The sequence below is a fragment of the Hirundo rustica genome, chromosome Z (genome assembly GCF_015227805.2).
Source record: "Hirundo rustica isolate bHirRus1 chromosome Z, bHirRus1.pri.v3, whole genome shotgun sequence".
NCBI lineage: Eukaryota > Metazoa > Chordata > Aves > Passeriformes > Hirundinidae > Hirundo > Hirundo rustica.
Window position 1 is genome coordinate 52686431 of NC_053488.1, and position 22942 is coordinate 52709372.

The following is a 22942-nucleotide window of genomic DNA, read 5'->3' on the forward strand; positions in this document are numbered from 1 at the left end:
AAAGCAATTTTGAGATAAATGTGAATGCATCTATATCACTGGAGTGAAAGCAGTGTGAGCAGCTGCAGTCTGGAGGAACTCAGTTATGTGTATGCCACTATTTTAAACGTGCTCCAGGATTCTGTCAACAGAGAAAAGACATGAGAACTTCCCCAGGAAAGTTTACTGCAGAACAGTTAAAACTTACTTTAAAGTAATAAGTTACTTTAAAGTAATAAATTAAAAGTGACTTTTTCTACCAAAGTGTGGCTTATTACAGACTGGTCTGCTATTTTGTATAAATCTACGTAGTAATTGCCAGTATAGTTGCCCAAGAATTGAAATGTAAATATGATAAGGAGAGATTCACAGACAGTATCTAAAAGCAAACTGAAACCCTCAAAATGTTACTAGCTTTTAGAATGAAAGCATTTTAGTGCAAATCAGCAATATGGTGTATTGTCAAATTAATTATTTGAAAATGAGTATTTATAATAAATATTGGAAAGGATCAGTGAAACAAGGGTTTTCACTAAACATTCCCAGTTTCATGCAAACATGATTCAACTCCTCTTCCCACAAGTAATTTTTCATATTTTGCTGTTGTCTCCCAAACTCATAAAAGTTCTGGTTTTATAATGCATTCTGTTCAATAGATAAGAGATTTATTTTGCATTTGTCCTAGTGACTACAAAGATGCTTGCTAATAAATGAGTATGTGAGCCTCCTTTTTCATTCTATATGAACAGTTGATTTGAAAGCTACCATTTGAGGTGGTTCTGGTGCAACAGACATACACCAGTTGCATTGAGATTTTCATTGTTCATGAGTTGTCAAATTTCAGCCATTCAAGTTTAAAGTTACCATTTTGGAGTATGTGCTTTGTGCTGGATTTTCTATGACGATTTAGCAGTAATTTGAAATGAACAGCAGGAATGGTATTCTAGGTTAGGTCTGTTAAGGGAACATGTAAAATTGTTTCACTGGGGATTGCTAACACCTACAGATTTTTGGAATAATGCAGGAAGTTCAGGGATAGTGTTGGTAATGTACCTGCTACCTGCTCAAATAGTGTGTCTGCCAAGAAGAAATTTGCCAGGAGAATACAAGGTTGCGTATGCTTGTCTGAGACTTCAGTCAGAACACTGGCACCAAAGAGGGGAAGTAATTAAAAGCTGTTGTCATGCCTATATGCATAGACCCAACTTGCTTAGAGCTGCATGACAGCTAATTCTGATATTTCTGGTATTTTAAGCATTTGACTTAACATTATCACAGAATCTGAGTATGACTAAGGTGTGTATGTTTTGCATTGTGTATAGATTGATAGACAGATGGACTGGCTGCTGGCTGCTCCCTACCTGTTTGGTCACAGTTTGTAGTACAAAAGAAGGAATATACACGTTGTTCTTTCTCTCTTTACACCTTTTTCCTGCTCCTTGGCATGATTGCAGGGTGATAATCTCACCGTGATTTTCTCTCTTTGTCCCACCTTCCCAGTTCTTAGTATGACAGCAAGCATCATCCAGTACTCCACAGTGGTAGGGAGAAAAATGTCTGGTAGAATTCAGACATTCTGAAGAATTGAGTTTTACAATAGCCACTTGTATATACAAAAATATAATTCTAATCCTCTGTTGTTTCTTGGCATTAATGTACCATATTCATTGAGACTGAAACAAAACTGATACCTCTAAGAGCACTGATTTGAACAATTATTCAAAATCAGATTATAACAAATAACAGTCTTAGGAATTTTGATTAACCTCTAAATAAGTGTTAAATAAATGTTACTTGGGAAAAACCATGATCAAATGCATTAATGACAAGTAGTGAAGTAGTAGTAATCACTGATATGGCATTAGATAACATAAATAACGTAGTTAATTGATATCACTGTCTGAAACATGTATACCACATCAGCTGCCATGAAGCTGGAGTGGTTATGGTAGTGTTAACTGCAGTTGAGATACATTAAATAATGCATAAAGTGGAAAGAGGTGTTTGCTATGACAATTTTACTTGGTCAGTCAATGATTTTATTTTTGGTGAATATTGCTTGGCTATTAATGCATCCAGCTTTCTGATGAGCTGCTCTGTTCTGATCAACTAGATTTTAAGAAAATATCATGTGGTTCAAATGAAGACTGTAAGTAGTCCAGAGAGTATGCACAGGATGAAATAATCAGTCAGGTCCAGGGATCACCTTCAGGGCACAATCAGGACCAGGAAGAGATGGACCAGGGACAGGGCTAAGAGGAGGCTACACCATGGCTCATTAATCCATTCAGAGAACAGTCCAAAGATGGCACCGGAAAAAAAGCATGAACGCGTTTATCCAGGAAACAGCTACCCAGAGCAAAGCCCAGTAGTCCATTCAGAGACTACTACTCTTAAAACTTAGCTAAAATTAATTAAAGCCCTGGACTGAACTTAAAAGTGAGCTCCTGGGTCTGGGAGCATGAGTGGAGGATATGTTTATCAGGATAATACAGTCTGTCAAGACAGTCAGAGCCTTGACAGCTTCTTAGCTTCTTCCTTTCTCTTTGCTGTATCAATGCTTGCAGACACAGGGCTCACCAAATGCATCTGCCTAACTCACCTTCTTCACGGTGTCCCTAAGGAGTGATGTGTTTTGGAAGGGGATAGTTCAAGTTGAGATTACAAATGGAAGTGGCAAACCTGTCCTCATCTTGCAGTTGTATTCATGGAAGTACAGTATAGATCACATGTGCAGACTCGGGGGGGGGGTGGTTTGGAATTTTTTTTTTTTTTTTTTTTTTTTTTTTTTGGGGGGGGGGGGGGGTGGGGTGGAGGGATACATATTTGATGAAGAGTCCTCAGTTCTTCTTATTTCAAGCATGGCTGCAACCCTCAACAAGAAATTGGGAGAAAATACAATGTGTGTTGATGACACAGGTGCTGCAGAGTTCCATTGTTTTTTTTCAGCAAAATGAAGATGTTGGCTTAATGAAGAACTGAGACATACAAAGAGATGGCCTGCATCAGCCACTTCAGCATCTCCCAGCACATAAGTATAAGCAAAAGTGTTGATTCCACGGGAAATTTTTTTTGGTTGTAACGTAGGAGAACCAAGAACTGAATTACAAAAAGGAAGAAAAACTGATTGAGTGTGGTTTTAATGTAATCAATGTTGGAAAGAGGGTGCCACATCCTAGGATAGAGCATCAAAGAAATCACTCTACATGGGAAACTTCTGTACCTGCATGTGATCTTCCCATGCATGGTATAATGCCATTGTCACGGAGATCCAAGATTTCATAACCTGGATACAATGCTGCTTGGCTGGCAGCCTTCTCACTAACAAAGGTATGAGTAAACTGTAGACTTTTTTTTTTTTCTTCCAGTTAGCGTCTGTAAGAGTCCATCTTCTACCAAGCCTTCTTTTAGTTTTAAAAATGATAATCTGCATCCTGCAGCAGTCTGAAGCAGTGGGTGAATTCTCTGGCAAATTTAATTGCCACAGAATCACACAAGCCCCTGACTATTACAAAATGATGTGTGATAAAGAAAAAATTCACTGAAGAATTATCTTCCTTTAGTGCTTAAATGCACTACGAAGTAGCCTTTTGAATAGCATAGGTAATGGAATAACAATTGCTGTTGGAGTATCTGGATTACTTCATTGTATATTTAACTGCAGAATACCTGCAGTTTCACCAGTTAAGATAATTTTTATGCTCAAGATGTTTGTACTGAAGTAAAATTTTTTATCATATCTCTGCAATTGGATAGGGCCTCATTCTGTGTTTGCTCTGGCTCTCTGCAGCTGAAGCTTCATGCAGAGAGGGTGCTTCTGGAAGCTAGGAAACTGTTAACTCAGCAACTTTTTTCCTGTTGTGCCAGTATGCTGTACCCACAGTGAGGGAATCTTGTGAAGCTCAGTTTCAGGATGATTTTTCTGGTGTTTAAGGTAGACCTGTGATAAGAAAGAGATGTATCCTGTGATTTGTTTTGAACAAAAGAGCATGCAGATATGAAACAGAATTCAAATGTTTGCTGGGGAGCAGGCAAAGCTATTGGTGTGCTAGTGTTATTCTTTGTGTAGCACAAATATGCATCAGTGAAGGTAAGAAGCTGGCAAGTAATGTGAACATTTTACATTCATGGAGACGCAGGGCAGTCAGATGTCATATCAATCTTTGGTAGCCAACTTCATCCTAATGTTTGTGAGGGGTTCAGATGACAACACATCTCTGAGAAGAGTATCTAATATATAATTAATCTAAAGGAAAAACAATGTCTCCTGCTTCCTTTAGAGTCTTGCACTGATGTGCTGGGATGGTATGGGAAGCAGAAGAGAAAGATGGATGAAATGGTCATTTATAGATACCTTATTGCCATAAGGCATGTGATTTTGTCTCTATAGCACAGGATTCCATGTCCCAGGGAGAGACTCAAACACTTCTTAATGGGGTACATCAGGCACAGCATTGCCTGCTGGTCAAAGGACATGTTTATCCTGTTTTATTTTTCATTGGTGTGCCTTCACCTCAAATCCTGTATGCAGATTTGGTTCTCCAATATAAGAAAGATATAAAACCATTAGAGAGCATCCAAAGGAGGCTTGCAAGGATGATGAAGGGTCTGAAGGAGAAGCCATATAAGGAACGGCTGAGGTCACTTGGTCTGTTCAGCCTAGAGAAGAGGAGACTGAGCAGAGACCTCTTGCAAATTCCTTGTGAGGAAAGGAAGTGGAGCAGGTACAGATACCTTCACTCTTGTGACCAGTGACAGGATTTGAGTAAATGACATGAAGCTGAGTTGGGAGATGTTTAGATTGGACATCAGGGAAAAGTTTTCATACAGAATTGGAACACAGAAGTGGTGACAGTACCAAGCCTGAGTTCAAGTGCTTGGACAGTGCTCTCAGATCTGCGATGTGATTCTTGCAGTGTCCTGTGCAGGGCCAGGATTTTGACACCACAATCCTTCCAAACCCCTTCTCTGATTCTCTGATTTTATGATTCTCATCAACTTTTGTTAAAGAACCAAGAGTCTGAGCAACAGTGAGCGGAAAAGCACACACTTCTGGTGGTCCTTGACTGGCTTCTCTGGAGCACTGAAATAACTGGGTATAATTTATCTCTTCAGAGACAAGTGAACAAATCATCTGAAGGAGCAGAAAATACTCACGTCTTTAGGATTGTCTACAGACACAAATCTAGCGGTGCAGAATGAATCCTTGTACAGATCATGAGAATAAAGGGAGGTCTTGGTTCCATAGGTCTGGATGCCAGCTTCCAGCTTGACCATAGGGAATTTTTTCCTTGTTGTACGTTTGCTCTTTGTTCAGGCTGTGCATGCAAGTGTAAAACAAGGATTTAATTTATTTAATCTAACAACTTTTTAAAAATCTTATAAGAGCTTCATAAGATTGATGTTATCCTGCAGTAGTGTTACAGTCTGCAGTCATTTAATGCCTCTTCTTGTGAGGCCAGGGTTCCACGCCTAACTGCATTTAGTAGGTCAGTACAGTAATTTTCAATGTCTTTCTTTCAGATTTTTGCCATCTTCAATTATACCTTTCCACCCTACTATTTGTGTAATTTTCTTCTGTCTGAGGACTTTACTGTTGTTCTCTGCTGCACAGCATGACAAATTACCCACCAAGCCATATCTTTTCAGCCCAGAAATGCACAGTAACAGAGAGTCAAGACATTATCACATGTTGTGTATTTTATTTCCTCACAGTTCATTCAAGGGTGTCACTTTATTTTCCTGCTTCCTTTTGTCATCATGATGATTAACTATTTTAGTGTTCCTAAACTTCAGGAGCGGTTAGAAATGTATCTTAAACTCAGAGCAACACATATACAATTCTGTATCACTTAATGCTTCCCCTGCTTGGCAAAACTATACCAATGATTTTGAGTCCTCGCAGAAGCCATAATAAGGCTTTCATCCTTATTATACATCTGAATAACCTGGTTGTGGGCAAGAGTATTATTTGTAGCCTCAGGCCAGCAACCAAATTAACTGTGAGCCACCACTCACTTTGACAGTGTGCACTAGGTTCTCTTGGGAGTTATGAACCTCTGTGGGTCTGATGCGTGCTGTGTCCAGAATCTGTCCTCTCCTCCCCCCTCTCTCTTTAATCCAAGAGAAATACCAGTAATTGTAACATCTTTGCTGAGATATCTCCAGGAATTACAAGGATCTATTAGAAGAATGTACTGGAACAGCTAAGAGTATCAGCAACTAATACATATATAAAAGACTTCTTCAGAAACTGTGATTAAGATGACACAGGGAAATTTTGGTTTTGACAGCATCATTCAGAGCCCTCATTAGCATTCAACAGGGACAGTTTGGTAATCCATGGGCTTGTAGATTCCCCAGCATTAGTGCTCAGTCTGAATAGAACTGCAGGAGAAAATGCAGAGCTGCCCTCATAACCTATCTCAGATGTGAGACAGGATCTTGGGCAAACATACCCTGTTTTTCTTTACAAGATACTTTATGGGTTACTAGGAAGAATGATTGATTGATGGATTGATTGATTGAAAGAGAGAAAACCCCCACTTTTGTAAGGCAAACTAGATGAATTAGGACTTTAGGTAATCAGAAAGGCCACTGTAGGATGAAATTTGGCTGAAAATAACTTCATATGCTTTCATGTAAGTATTTTTATAATTAAAAAAATACTGTCTATTTAATACTGTTTCCTTTATTGTTTATTTAAGTTTTCTCCTAGAAAAGCATGAAAGAATACAACAACCTGAAAGTGTCATAATGCCAAGAATCCCAAGACCCATTTGCAGACTTGTGTTAATGGTCCAGTAATGTAAAGAGTGGCAGATACTGAGATACTGGTCTTGAGAGATGCTGGAAGAGCCAGAATTCCCAATAGTTAGTATAGCCACAGATATAAGCACCACTCTCAAGCCTAAATTAATCTAATCCTAAATAATGTTTCTCCCTCATCTTCTGCAGCATTTTACTAGCATTTTGCAGTATTTACCTATTCAGTGTCTATTCTGAGACTTAAAAATTTCAAAATTCCAGGTATCAGTTAGTTCCACACAAATAATGTAAATTTTTTTTTTCAAGGGATTCTTTATAAGTTCAATGACAAGGTTAGTATGGAAATAAAAAGATGAAGACTTTAGAATAAGCCTGACTTTTGAACCACAGACAAAATATTTTACTTTGTTTTTACAACATTTTGTGAAAAATCTTCAAATTGGTTTAAATGGGACTGGAATCTCTTGATGTTGCAGTTAATTTATCTTTTAATGTCTTCTAATCAATTTGCTTTAGAATGTCAGGTGGAAACTAGTAACAGAAAATCCAGCTCCAGTGTGTTTCTCTATGTATGTTTTATAGAAATTTGTTGCTGCAGCTGATAAACAGAACTATACAAACTTTGTCACAGAAATCACATTGTAAAAGGTTCCAAAATAATTTGACAATGTTGACAGTTGTTTTCAGCAAATGGCTGCTTTACTATAGCACTGTCAATGTTGATGTCCTTGTGTACATGTAAAAGAGCAATGTGATTAAGGCAAGCTTGTCCATGCTAGATATGAGCCAAGTTTTCAATCTCCTCATGGCACTGAAAGATTGCTCAGCTGTTGCAGACAAGGCAAGAATAGCTGGCAGATTTCTGCCATTAAAATAAAAAAAAATCCTTGTCTTTGGGCATGCATCTATAGGAATGTGTAACATCTGCTACTGACCTTAAGTTCTAGATATGAACAGCTCATATTTGTAACTCAAATTCATATTCTTTGGTTTAGATGATGCGCTTCCAAGGATATTACTAAATTATTTTGTAGGAAGATATTTATCTAGACAGCAGTCTAAAACTTGATATACTTTTATTAATTATTACAGTAATGAAATGCCATTACTTCTCTAGTGTCACTTAAACTGCAGCTTATGTCTACCTTATGTGGAATTTAAATAATCTATATTGTATTTTATTCTGAGAATGTTTCATATTTATACATGAAAATCAGTGCTTGTGCTCTGTCTAGAACATGTCATTTTTTCCACATTTTTTTTCACTATCAACTAGATGAAAAGAGTGAACAACTCAGTTCTTTAGCCTTTGTCAAGGGAAATGGATCTGATTTAACACAGTCATATATTTCATCCTGTTGACCCTGAATTCCTTACATAAGGTGTCAAAGCCATGGGACTGGGATTTTTTTGCCATGCCTGGATGTGGAAGTAATGGGAAGAAGTCAATTTCAACAACATAATCTCAAAACAAACCTAGGGGGATTTTCTCTTATAAATGAGTATAGACTTTCTTAGTCTAAACATACTCAGATTTCCGCTCTGTATCTTTTGGAAAATCTGTATTTTGACAATACCCTGAGAGAGAGAAAGGCATGGATTTCAGGCTGACCCAGGGTGATCAGTTCAAGTTTTCCCAGACACTCATTGTGATGCTCTGCTCTTCATGGACTATATAGATAAGTCTATAATTCAGGGCAATAATATGCAAAAAGTCTGTGATCTGAAGCTATCTATAAATATTTTCTTTTCTGGACAGGCTTGTACAGAGACAGAGTGTGGTACTGAAGGGCAGCATTGGATAGTGTAGCATTCAATCGTTTTCCAATCCATTCGCCGTTCTCCAACAGACTCTGGAAAAAAAAAAAGCCTTGGACAAAAACCTTCTTCAATAAATAAGCCCGACTCAAGCCTAGAAAATGGTCTACTCCCTATACAGAATGAGTCTGAACTTTGATAGAAACAGAGGTTTATGACAAGATATTTGAAGAGTGTGACATAATACATGCAACAAAGGGAGGAAGGAGATAATTTAAAGATGCACTCCTCATTTTAATTCTAATATTTCCCCGTGTGTTAAGACTTGATGCTGTAATGTAAACATCTTTATAAAAACATATTATGGCAAATCATGGGCAGCATCACCTGTGCCTCCTATAATTATCATGTTTCAAATAAAAGTAACAGCAAATGTAACAAGAAGAGCTTTGCTCTTAATAGAAACCAGTATTACTTTAGCATTTTGCAGCGTTAGGTCAAAAGGATGTGGTGCAGCAAAACACACGTTGCAGGAGGATGCATTAATTTTTACACACTGTGTGAATTTCAGGGTGATAATACTCTTCTCTTACTGTTTTGGATAAATATTTGTACCCCAATACTCTGAGCTCAGAGAGCAGCAGTTTAACTAGTATTTCATTCTCAGGCTCTGTGGTTGAAAACCTAAATCTCATAAATGAAGGGTTGTAATTTTCAGCTGGTAAATCTCTCTCAGCAGTTATTATTTAAGGTCAATTACAGTGAAGAACTTTTTAATTTGGACTTATTATTAAAGGAAATCTTTCATGTAGAATTGATGAAATGGGAGATCTCCCTGTACCCCATCTGCTCTCTGCTTTTTGTGTCCCTTCACTACAGCTGCAGTCATTACCAGGCTGACTCTACTTTGAAAAACTAAAGCCACATTCTTCAGAACAGTTGCTTGGTGTTGGTCAGATTTCTCTGCAGACTTTTTTTTTCCATTTGGAGACATGGAGGCTGACACATAGTTTCCAAGGACTTTGCATGTCTTATGTCTCCAGAATCGTCTTCTGAATCTCAAATATTTCTTAAGTGGCTAGCAAAAGAATATTCAGATAATTTTCGGCCTGGTGGGACAAGCTTTGAGTAAAAAGCCAGATGGCTGAGAAAATGGATTGTAAAGTAATTATTTCATTTTATGTTAACTTGTTGTCTTTAATATGTGTGTGCTTTCATTGTTACGGTTAGAGCATTCGCAAGATCTGAAGAGACAAATCCCACTAACTCTAGCAGCAATTGCTACCTTTGTTGTTCAGACTGTAAATGATATCACACAATGATTCATGTAAAAAAGCAATGATGCAGCTTGAAAAAAGTGAAAGATGAACAATAAACTGAACCAAAAGAGATTGTTGCCTTTCTCAAAACAACACTTTTTCATTCCTGACCTAGGTTTACTTTTTTTTCCTCTTTCTTTTATACACCAAAAAAAAAAAAAAAAAAAAAGCATTGAAGGGTCCAACTTTAACTCCAAAATTACTGCCTTTCATATCTTTTATTTTTCTTTCTGGCATCTAAAAAAAGTCAAAATAACACTGAATAATTTGAAAAGTTAACAAAATTTTGTTTATGAGAAGTCTAAGTAAATGTAATTAAAATAGTCTTTAAACAAATTGTCTCCCTTCAATTGTCAACTAAATATTTTAAATAAGTTAAGTTTTAGACAAATCATTTTTTTCTATTCTTTTTGGTTTCTTTTCCTAACAAGAGAAAGGGGGAAAAAACAAACAAACAAACAAAAAAACCCCAGCTTTAAAGGATGGGACATGAACACTTCATGGGTCACTGTTCCCTTTCCAACAAATGAATGAGTTTTGGATCACAGCCTTGTTTTGATCTCCCTCAAAACACCATGCCTAGATACCACTGGGAGGAGGAGGGCTGAAGATTGACACACAACAACTGTAAATACAAACACAAGTTGATAAATAAGGCCCTGATTCTGTAAGCCAGCCTGCCCAGACATAACTCTCCTTCAGACCTTTGCTCACCCACAGTCAGTCTGCATTTTTATTAGTCTCTTCATTTTCAGTATTATCATGGGCTTTAATTTTCTCGATAATCAAGGCTGACTGGTTAGAAGACATAACATTGATAACACTTGATAATGAAACAGTGTGCAAAGAAGAAAAGGAAATATTATTTGAGATCATTGGACTCCTCATTTTTCCCAGAATGGTCAGGGAAGTGCAGTAAGTTTTCAGTCTGAAGGGCAGATTCTGTGGTAGGCTATAAGAAAATGCTCTTTACAGAACACCTGGAATTTGTGGTTATGTGCTGGTAGTGAAAATAGCAAAGCAACTGCTAAAAGAAATTCCTTTATGTCTTTAAGAGGAAGATACATGCACATGAGTTTCATTTTCACAAATTCTTTAGAAGCTTGGGAGTACCTGGTTTTATGTAAAGTTTCAAAGTTTTCTTTGGTTTGCTTGATTCATTCAAATCTTGAAATAAGGCCAAACACGGCTGTTATCCGTGTTTGAAAATCATGTACTTTGGAAAACAGTGTCTCAGTCCTTGTGGAAAAAGTTTGCCCTCCACCTCAAGAACTGTGGTTGTGACCAAGTAAAAATATAAAATGTAAGTTCTGCAGAGAAAATGTGAGAGGTTCGTGTGTATAAGGTTCTTTGTTTTATCTGTCTTTGTTTAGATAGTTGCATAATTTATCGAACTTGTCCTGCCTCAGAAATCTAGTCATACTTAAAATAAGAATTATTCACAACAATGTCTTTGGAAGATTTATTTCTCAGGTATCTGAATTTCTGTATGCTGATTTATAAAGCCATTCCAGATCTGTTACAAGGCCTAATACAGTGGGTAGGCTTTGCTGATTCCAGGACCTCTATAAATCTTGATGGTACCCCAAAAAAACCCCTTGGTTGTGATCAGAGAGAGCACTAGACCTGAAGCTTTGCTTAAATCTACAACATTTGTCCTGGGGGGTGGGGAATATGACTGTGTTATGGACTGTGAGGGAAAACACATGTTTGGGGAGTATGGGGTGCTTCCTAGTCCTGCTGGGATGCTTGGAAGAGAGTGTTTGGGTCAGAGTCGCAGAACACATGTGTTATTGGATTTGTGCCCCATGATGCAGGGGTAGCATGGCAACTCCAGGCCCAATATCAGAACATCAAAGTCCATCAGGTGAATAGGTACATATGAATTTGGGAAAGAAGTTTGCACATATGCCATTTTTCTGGATGATGTGAAGGGAGGAGAGAATTGCCCAGCTGGTGTCTCTTTGATACAGCTGATCCCCAAGCAGTGATGGCACAGATGCTGCAATTCCTCTGTTCCTGGGGTCTATCAGTGGTGAAGAGAGTGGTGTGTGCCTCAGAATCCCATCCACCACTCCAACATCTTGGCCAGTTTTTCAGACAAGCTATCCATTAATATGCTGCTATATGGTATTTTAGGAAAAGACAACTCAGGCCCAGGAATGGTGCTAATAATGATGGTGTAGTTTCAAAGACACTGTCTTGGCTCCAGTGCAAGGAACTGGAACTCCAGTTTCAAGGAATTACAGCCAAGGCAGAATTCAGACTATTTCAGGACCAGAGACACAATTTAGCTGACTTCCGGGTGATGGAAGGTTAAAAAAAATGAAGTACTGAATGTCTTGACCTTTGCTGAATGTCTCCTTCCTGCATCTGATACTAGCCCCCTCTGCAGGCAACAAAACTGACAGGGTCAATAACAAAAAGCACTTGTTTTGCTTATATGTACTTTCTTGGTCTGTGTAAGTCGTTCTTTAGCAGCAAAGTGCCCTACATACCCCTGAAATAACTGCAACAATGCAGAGTGTTTTATTGTGTTAGTAGCTGAGTGGGCAGTAAGTACCAGAAGGATCATAAGTGGAAGTGTAAACTTTATTCATCTGCCCCAGAAAGGGGTATTATTAAATATATTTTACTCTTTTTTCCTTTTCCCCCAAGTCTGGCAAGTTGGAACTGAAATTTTCTAAGGCTCCAAGCCTTTCTGTGCCCTTTTACACTGTTGTATTCATTTTGCACCTGGGTACTAATGATGTATCTTTCCTGAATGCAGGTGTTATGTTGCATCATCATTGCCTGTATGTAGAGCTTGATGTGGAGGAGTGGGTGCTAGTGTGCTCAATTTTGATAGGGAAACTTATTATCTGTTATCAAAGGCATGCCTGACAAAGAACAGAAATACTAATTGAAATAGAAATGATCTTTTATTTCAATTGTCTGAAAGGTTTGATAATGACTTTTTTCTTCGTTAAAAATGGCATGGTACAAATTTGTCTTGGTTGGCAATTCAAGACCTTGTGCCCTCACTTAAGATTTCAAATCTTCAGGCGACTGACAAAGCTATGGAGAATCAGGTTAGCAATTGATTGGTGTAAGATAAAGAGTTATACATTATGCTGAGCCTACTTTCTACTCACTAATTTCTAATATAGGTAAAAAAAACCCTTTCAGAACATCTTCATTTATAATAAACCCGTTTCTTTTTCTTTCTGTGTGATTCTTCATTAGGAGGATGTAATTCGTGCAGTGCCTTAGTTCCTGATGTAAAAATCACTAAAGCCAATGGAAGTATATGCATGCATTTCACCAGGCTGCAGTTTGAAAGAATCCTGTACAAACTGCATAATTTGTGGCTCTCCAGCACAAATACCCTTTAATTTTAATGCAAGATTTACTGGTCCATAGTAAGGTGCTTTTATTAATGTGTAGCCTAGTGCATTGTTTTGACAAGAATACAGTTTAGCTCTGTTAAATCTAAATAGTGCATCTTGTACTGTAATAGGTAGTGCTCTGTAAGGAAGGGGGATTTGTAGCTATGATGAAACATATTTATTACATGGCTGCTTGATATTTTCATTTAAGATAATAAGTTTTCTGATAGAAAACTAGGGTTGTGTCAACTGTTGGAAAGTACTTAGTTTACTCAGTTACAGCCTTTTATTTTTTTCAAAGGATCAAACATAATTTGAAAAACTAAGAACTAAAACCTAATGGTCCAGTACTTCAAACACATGTCAGCGAAAGTAATTCCAGTGGATAAGGAGTACTACTGTCTTCTATTACATTACTTAGGAGAATAAGCACATTCAGGGCTGACCCTTGCCATTTACTTTGTTCTTGGAATCCCCAGTATGAAAAATAATGTAATGTGTCTTTTTTGATTTTATTGTAGAAATAAGATTGGACGGACATTCTTCACCCGGCGCAAAAAGAGTGGCACTATTCCTTGTTCCTTCTGATCGCCGCTTGTGTAAATATAGAAATTTGAATTCAAGCCATTCACTCCATTGTTGGTTGTTTTAAGGTCACTACATTTATGCCTTTAAATGAAAACTTTTAAAAGAGTAATTTATAATTATAGGCAGCAATATTCTTATTTAATTATATGCCAGTGTAGCCTTTGTAACTCTTAAGAACTGAGAATTTAAATGTACTTAAAGTGTGTGCATTGGGGTGCTTCTGAATAATTTCTTGCTACTAGTCCACGCCAGCTTGGAATTTCACATCCTTGAACAGATTGACTGGTTTGGCTTGTGTAATAGGTGTCCTGGACTGCTGTTTTGGACTACTTTGTGAATGGGTGGAGGTAGCTGCCTTTGAAAATGCCAGTTGGTTGCTAACTGTAACAAATCAGATTTATGTGTGAGTGGAGAAGGTAGAAGTACCTATGTAAAGTAAAATGAATCTACTGACATGGCCTGGGATAGACCATGGAACTAGAAAGGATGCTTTCCAAATTACCCAGGACTTGGTTTTCAGGCCATTGACAAGGTTTCTGGCAGGGGTTTTGGGAAATTGGTAGGAATGCTAGAGGTGGTTGGCTGCATCTACAGGTAAACCAGCTCTGCAGGAATGTTGTGTTGGGAGTCCACATATTGCAAGGAAATCACTCTTTTTATAAGGGTATTGAATTGCCTGTCATCTTTTTGCTTTCTAAACAGGAGAGAAACGTCCATGGGAAGTCTAGAAAAGGGGAGTTTGATTCAAAATCTCAATATAACATTCTCCTGTGTTATTACACATACTGTATTTCATTGGATAAAATCTGGTGATTTTTTGTCTTTCCATTTGGAGAGAAAGCACGTACTGGTATCTGGTGTTATTTAAGTACCAACATAGTTGAAGTTTGGGTGAGTTATTTGCTTTCAAAAAAAATACATCAAAACAAAATGCATTAGTTTTTAATTAACTCTTGCATGGGAAAGAGCATTTGTGGTGTTATTGTTGTGAGAAGTATCTTTATCTTGGAGTTACTATGATATTTAGCAGACTTATAAAAGAAAGACTTAAAAACAGGCTCCCCTGATAGCTTAATGAGCTGACTTCTGCCAAACCCAGCAAGTCTGGTCAGAAATATTTGCAGTCCTCCCAGGCTGGGACAGGCTGCTTGAGATCCTATAGGGCACTGCTGGGCGCATACAGCACATTCCTGAGTTTACAGGCCCTATACTATATTTCATGCAGCTCTTATTTCTGTGGCTATGACCTGTTGCTGACAGTCAAGCCACTATGTAAACATGAAGGACTTCAAACTCACAGTGCTTTCCAGAGCAAGTGGTCATTTGTTCCAATTTCCCATGACCACATTATTGCTTGTGTTTGCTTCTCAGGAAAATACAACAATTTGTAGCAATAGTACTAGACAAGGAAGAGGGGCTGCACTGCAAATACAGGTTGCATTAGTATGTGTTATTAAATGTGCCAAGAGGATAATATTATGTTATCCCCGTTTTCAGCAGTTGAAATGTTCTCCTTATTAAAACAAAAATTGTTCAAAAATTCAAAGTAATGTAGCCAAAATCCAACTTAGGAAATACCTTATTTAGCTATTAGCAAGAGGATATGACTTTTAAACTCCGTCTGTGACACCAATTTCTCCACTGGTGCCATTCAAATTTTTTTTTTTCATTGCACTTATAGATCTATCCAGAAAGAGGGAAAAATAGTGTTAGAAAGTGATTTACATTACAGTGGATTTTACTGCACCTTGGCATTGCAAAGGAATCTTTGAAACAGTTGAAAACTACATAAGGAGCAAGTCAGTTTCTAATTCACAGAAGAAAATATTCTGAGGTAAGTGAGGTAACCAAAACATTGTGGCTTAAAGAGTATTCTGAGCAAATGCTGTTTCAGCTGTCTCAATCCACAAAATACTGTTAGAACAGACCTGTAGTAAAGAACACTCACAGCCTTTTTTACCTGAAAATATTAATTCACCCAGGTGGCTGATGCACAGAATTAATGAATTAGTACAGATTTTGTTTGCAGAATCAGAGATTTGCATCTATTAGTGTGAAGCAATAAAAGAGAGACTGATTTGACATCTGTAATGAAATGTAAATATGAGACAGCTAGTCTGAAGTTAGTGAGGTTTCTTTGGCTTTATATCCCTGTTGCTAAAAATAGAAACTGACAGTCTATTTTTAGATAATCCAGAGCTGTTGTAGGTTGGAACCTTCCAACCATGTTACCTACTGCCTTCATGAAAAACCTCAAACATATTTGAAAACACGATTAATTTTAATACAGTTTGGAATAATCCTTTACATACAAAAATGCCATGGATTTCAGGAGACTGTTTCCTGTCATACTTAATTGCTGATGGATAAAGGTCTTTTATCTCTGCAGAATCTTTAAGACAAGCCCTACTTATGCCACAGAAATTATTTTCTTGAAAAGCGCCATAGTATTTAATAGAGCTAATCTCTAAACTGATGTGTTTACTGTGTAAACTCAAATATGTTGATACTGCTGATTATTTGTCCTGTCTGCCTCAAACTAAAACCAACCAGAACAAAGAAGACCAAGTGTTAGCAACAAAGCCGATGGAAATTTCTTTTTTCCTTTTCAATAGTTGTACAGCAAGAAGAAAGAAGCAAGAGGTGGTATGGGAAGGAAATGCTCCTCTTTGTGGGGAACCCACCTGCATGTATCCATTTGAATGTACTCAGGCAGAAACAGCAGGCAGGGCAACTAATCTTCTCAGGCCTAGCAAATAAGTATAAAAAGCCTATCTTTATCCAAACAGATCATCTATATTCTGGAAATTTCCACCATGATTCTTTCTGAAGTCCTAAAGTGCAGAGCAGCAGGATCAGTAATTGTTACGGGATAGCAGTGGCTGTAAAGTCGTCCATGCTGAAAAACCAGGGCAATTTATTCAATCAACATGAGTGATCCATGTCATTATCAATTTGTTTGAACTTTATAACAGTGGTTTGGGGTGTTTTAGTTTTTAGGCGTGGGGGAGGTTGTTGTTGGTTTGGGTTTTTTCCTGAATTCTTTGTATTTTCCATTGCTTGTCAGAGATCAGCTGTTGTCAGGGAAAGTTTGACATGAATTACAGTGGCTGTGGGTATCACAGGCAGCATTTGGTCTTACCTTGGTGCTACTTGTAATTTGAGGAGACTTGAGCTTTTAAGATATTGAGGTTTTTTTTGCTGGGGCAGGCAGAAGGGGAGAGAAGGATATAGGGGGGAAAATTAAAACAAAATAACAAAAGAAGGCAGGAAGCCAGTGAAATTTTATTAAATTAGCAGCACTGCAATCCCCAGTTTTTCAGAAATATCAAATTAGATCCTCAAACATAAGGTTGGCTCAGAATAAAATAAAAGGAATGCCCAAACTTAAAAGAGAGATAGCGAGAGAAACTTTATGATGTGCTAGTCAAAGCCAGAAACATCAGTGTGTCATTCCATGCATTCATTATTTTTGTAAATTGTCTTCTTGTTTTTTTCACTCATGATTTTTGAATAGTTATAAGGAGCTGAGTCTTAAAGATGCTTTATCGAATTCTCTGAGGTTCACTTTTATATAATCCTCCTAATATCCAGTGAATGGTCATAAAATCCAAGTGTTGTCAACACTGATTAGATTAAACTTATTATATTAACTTAGTTAAAATAATTCATTACATTGAGTATTTTGTTTTCTTTGGTTAGTGTTGCATATAACTGAAAGGAATTTTTTTATCCTCATTGTGATTTTCTGTCGAAGTTGTGAGTAGCAACCCTTGTATCATTTGAGCACTGAAGAAAGATATTGAGTGTGTAAATGATCCTACCTTCTACAGATTAAATAAAGGGTCCAATAAAAAAGGTATTCCCTACAGCAGAATAAAATTAAACTGTTCAGCACCTGTAGCAACTCTTTGTAGTGTCTATTAAAAATTAAATTTTTGAAATGTTTTATGGTAATGCTTGTCTTTATATCTTGAAGTAATTTCATTAAAACCACCTCAACTGTCATATATTGATGAACATCTTCAAAACCTGAGAAGTTCAAGACTTCAAATCTGGCCATCAAGTACATGAGATAAGAGAGACTTAATGATACACATGCCAAGCCTTGGGTAAAATGTGTTTTAGAAGGCATAAGCTTATAATGTGAGCTTTTAAAGAGTATTTTCAAACATGCTTTTGTACTTCGTGCATCTTGAAAAGGGTTAGTAAATGGGAGAAGAAGAAACAAAGGTAAGTCAGTTTTATACTTTTTAGAAATTCCTTTAAATAACATGATATCCCAACTTTACACTCTTAATGTAGTAGGTTTGCCTGCTGAAGTAGATTTCCTTCCTTACAATGTACATCTGGATAAGACACCTCCTACCAAATATGTCAGTTAAAAATTTACCATTGTTCTAGTGTTATTTATATGATAATGTTCACTGTAAGTGTCCATCATACTTGGGGATCTCAGTCACAGAGAAATTAGTTGATAAGCATCATCGGTTGCCACAGACAAGAGAAATGACGGGATCAGAGGGGCCTACCTCCCCCTTTAGGGGTATAGCCACACCAGAAAAAGCTGAAAAAAGATTCTGCTCTGATTTTACCTGCCTGTTTTAGAAAACAACTCTGCCTGCTGCAATTTGTATCCTCTGAGGCTATCCCTGTGTTGTCTACAAAAATGGATCCCATCAACAGGCCTAGTCATGTACACCCACCTTCTCTATTCCCTTTCTGGTCTGCTGCTGCATACTGAGAGATAGCCATCACCTGAACATCAGACAATTTTAGTATGGCTATGAAAGAAGCAAAGCAAGACACCAGCTGAGGTACACTCTGTACCCAATTATAGAAGCAAGTACCCACATGTTTATTTGCATAAACAGCATCCAAAATGTCTCAGAAGGAGAAAAATTGGCTACTTTCAGCTATCTCTTCATCCATGTGGAAGTCATGATTCTGGCTAAATTAGGGGGGATAAATTCAGCAGCCGGACCCCAGCATGGTCTTGGTTTTGCCTTCATGTTTGCACTGGTTCTTTGTGGGGTCAACCCTGAATGTCCCATCTCTCCTTGTTTCTGGAGGAAACACTGGCAGAATAAATAGGTGTGAAATAGTAGAGAAAGTTGATTAAATCATTAACAGAAAAATTAATTTTTGTTTGTTTGGATAGAAATGTATGCCAAAGCTAACTTCAGATTTCATTTTTGTGGGTGATGCCCTCAGCTTGTGAGTGGGAAGAAGGAAGAAGTGTGGTACACCAGCTCTTACAAGTTTGGAGGAGCAAATCTCATGGAGCCAAACACTCTCTTATGTCTCCTGAAGGCACAAAACATGGGCTGCAACCCTCCTTCTTGGTCATGGAATTGCTGCCGGGATATGAAGGGGCTGGTTCATTCAGACCCAGATTCAGGATCCAAAAAACCCCATGCTGACTGGCTGGAATGGCTAAAAGCAATGAGCACCAAATGCATCCAAGGGCTGGAAGACAATTCCAACTTCTGGCTGTTGCTCTATCCATTTTAATAAATTTAGTGTGCATCATTTGGACAATATTGCCCTAAAGAAATGTAGCAGTTTAACAGTCAGGTCTCCTAAGATCTGCTAGTTTTCTAGGCTTGTGTCACCACTCCTTCAAGCTACTCTGAAAAACAAAACCTTCTTTTCCTCCTTTACACTGGCTTGGGATATCACAAAAAAATCCCAGACAACAAAAGACAGACTGCTAGTAATTGTGACCTACAATTGGAGCTGCTGCCAGGAACTGAAAGTCTGATTTCTTTAAGTTGTGAAATGCTTCACGTAGCCTAATACCACAGCAGGAACCCTACTGGGTCTTTTCTGAAAAAAATTTAAAAAAAAAAAAAAAAAAAAAAAAAAAAAAAAAAAAAAAAAAAAAAAAAGGAGAAGGGGGAAAAGAAGGGAAGGAACCCAAAATTTTAAGCATCAAATTACTAAATAAGAGAAATAGTATTTTCTGTCTTAGATATTTAAGAAAGGTTCAGGCAGGAGATGAATATTAAGCCAAACATTTGGTTGGCTGTGCTGCAGCAGGATGCAAGAATGTAAACCTTTTTCAATGACTTCAGCTCCTAATTTAAAAACTGGGATTTTTAGCAGTGAGCAAGAGGCTATATTTGGCAAAAAAATTCTGCTGTCTTTACTTAGTTACCCAACACATTCAAAACAATACTCCTTTATCAAAAAAACAATAGTCTGGTTTATTTACAGCATGTGTAGAACTTGGAACTTCCACCAAATTCCACTTTCTTCTCTTACAATATGTCTGTTGCCGTCTTATGTGCTTGACAGTGCACATTACTTCATTTTCAGCAAACTTAATTTATTCCTCACTGTGGTTTGTGGAACTGTGGTTTGGTCGTGGCACTGCTCCTAGGTATGGGTGGGGTTTGTTTTTTCAACCAACTCTTGCTTAGCCACATGGCTACATGCTGTCACATCGCACAACAAAATTTTCTCTATAATAACTGGTTAAAGTAGCCATCCACCTCATGAAAGTGAATCCCATTTAATCTACTTTGTGTTTGTCATGCTCCCTTTCAAACTGTACTGTTGGCACAGACAGGTATTTATACAACTTTTATTTTAAACTATTTATTTAGAGTTGGGACTTCAGTAACACTTGCTGTCAGATTTATAGTGCATGTTTAAAACCAAGGTTCTAAAAATGTAGTATTTCAAAGAGGAGGAAGCAGACAATGAACTTTTACACTTGGGAGTCTATTCTCTCTCTGAATGTAATGAGAACTGTGTACATTGCTGATAAAGGAGCTAGGCCTGTGAGGCCTGTGTATACAGGCAGAGTGTATACATCTGTGTTTATGCAGTTACGCTGGATCAAAACCCAGCAAGATTATCTGCAGTCTTAAATCCACGAGACTGATCAGGGAAGGTAGGCTTGGAATCTTGGATCACTGTATGCCTGTGGCAGAGGCAGATCTGATGGGATACTCCGTGGTCCAAGGGTAAGCCCAGGTCTTGTGTTGAACTCTGAGGAATATGAAAAGGAAAAAATGAGATGCACCAAATAAAAGAAAAGAAGGCTCTTGCTCAGCCACTGAAAACATGTGATCCAAAAGTAGCTTTCAAAAAAGTCTTCAAAACTAGAAGGAGAAAAACATCTTCCACTTTCTAGTAAAAGCCGTCAGGCTTCTTGTAGGGCAGGAGGAAGCATTATATTGTCAATAAAAAAAATCTTAAAATAGATAAGAAATTATGACCTGAGTACTTGTTCTCAGTGCCCATTTTCTATGGCTAGCAGAATAAACAGCAACATGTATGCAGTGCAAATTTCTGTCTACAGGAAAAAAATGTACATTTCATGAAGGCAAAACTTGGCCTAAAAATTTGGTTTGTATTTTGTATAAGCCTATGTATTTTTTGTTGCCCTTCTCCCCTTTAAAAAGCAGTATTAAAAATTTTGATTTAGAAAGCCACTGGTGTATAATCCCAGCACTCTCTGCAAAAATTAAACAATGTGGAAAAATAATGAAGGAAAAATATTTGTTAAGGATTTGTTTTTTTCAATCTTCTTGAAAGTTAGAAAAAACATAAAATTGCTTGCATAAAACCCTCTCTTTCTCTTGAGACTACGAAATTAAATTTTTACAACAGACTTGTGAAATTACAGAGAAATGGGTGAAATGACATAACCACTCTTTACTCACAAGTCCAGTTAATCAGCAGTAGATTGATTGAGCACACTTGATTCTCCATCCTGTGCTGTAGCTTCTATGGTTCTAACCTTTTAAAAGCTTATACCTTTAATGATATTTGCTACAATCGATTCTGCATAAATTGGATTGGTTTTAATGCAAGACCAGTTTAAAACTTTGTAAAAAATTGGAAGGAGAAAACCATCATTGTTTCTCTCTTCTCTCTTCTCTGGTACCAAAGAAAAGTTATTTAAAGAAAGAAAGAAATTTTAAAATAACATAGTTAAAATTGATAGAAAGTAAAATACATGCCAACATACATATATTTATATGTGTATATATACATACATATAAATGAGTGCTAACCTTAAAACCTCATGGTTCACCTCACTATGTCCTCCACATTCAAATAACTGTCCTTGATACCTCTTTATGAAAAGCACTGGACAGAAAACACCACAGTTCATTAAAACTGTCTTTTCAAAAGGTCCAATATTTTAGGCTAATGAGTAGGAAGAGAAGGTGAGCTTGGAAAATGCAGTATGATCTTTACAGCACAGGCTTTAGGGCAGGGTGATCACACAGTGTCAGTGTTTCTGAATCATGCAAAACACAATGTAACACATTATAATTTTATCCAGGCTAGGAGCTTGCAGAGCGCTGAAGCAGGGCCTCTGTCATCTGTTCTGCGCACCCCAAAAACTACATCACTTTCAGGGTAGGCAGAGGGGAGAATAGGTGAATTTTTTTCATGAAGAGTATGATTACATAATTACAAATGGCAGTACAGCTCTCTTACTGAAAAGTTAGTGAAGGGGAAACAGCATGAAATAATTCATAACTCATAACAAGGTTAAGATACTCATGGGAGTAATATACTCAATTGATAATCTTACATATAAGACCTTTTCAATACTTGTTTTCCAGGTCTCTGCAGAAGAGGAAAGTAATATTATCCAAAATACCAATTAGATACATTTTAGAAGTTTTTTACTGGACATTCCTGTCTTGTTAGTGCTTGACCCACTTGGATGCTGTAAAGCCATGCAGTTGATTTTTTTTTTCAAGTAACTTTGAAAATACAAAGCCTTTGCAGAACTGTAAAACCTTTATTTATGATGAGATAAATTCTCTTCCTGCTGAATATAAAATTATTTTTGGATATATTGCAAAGATGGAAAGACACAGAAGTGTCATTTGGATGTGGTAGCTTTTTTTCCTTCAAACTACCTTTTCAGTTTAATTATGAAGAGTAGCTAAATTAATATCAATTTCCTTGTGCTGCCTGTGAAGCTGTGCATTTATGAAACATCACTAGGGTGAAATCTTATTGTCAGAACTGTTAGCAGAGTTTCAACTGGTTGCAGACAAATGCTGGTGGTCAGCACTAAAAAAGTGTCATTGTCAAGCATTTTACCTCATTTATAAGTGGTACAAGAAAACCATTACAGCAACAAATCACTCAGCCCTTGCAGCCACAAAGTGGGGAGGGCACCAC

General features: G+C 37.4%; 1 long non-coding RNA gene across 2 annotated transcripts in view; it reads left to right on the forward strand.

Moving 5' to 3' along the window:
• The window catches only part of LOC120765060 (uncharacterized), a 32314-nt gene extending 14579 nt beyond the window's left edge, over positions 1-17735 (forward strand). For both annotated transcript variants that reach the window (XR_005704362.2, XR_005704363.2), the window contains 2 exons: positions 2929-3309; positions 13714-17735. This is a non-coding gene — a long non-coding RNA (uncharacterized LOC120765060). The remainder of the gene's footprint in view (positions 1-2928; positions 3310-13713) is intronic.
• Positions 17736-22942: the final 5207 nt, after the last annotated feature.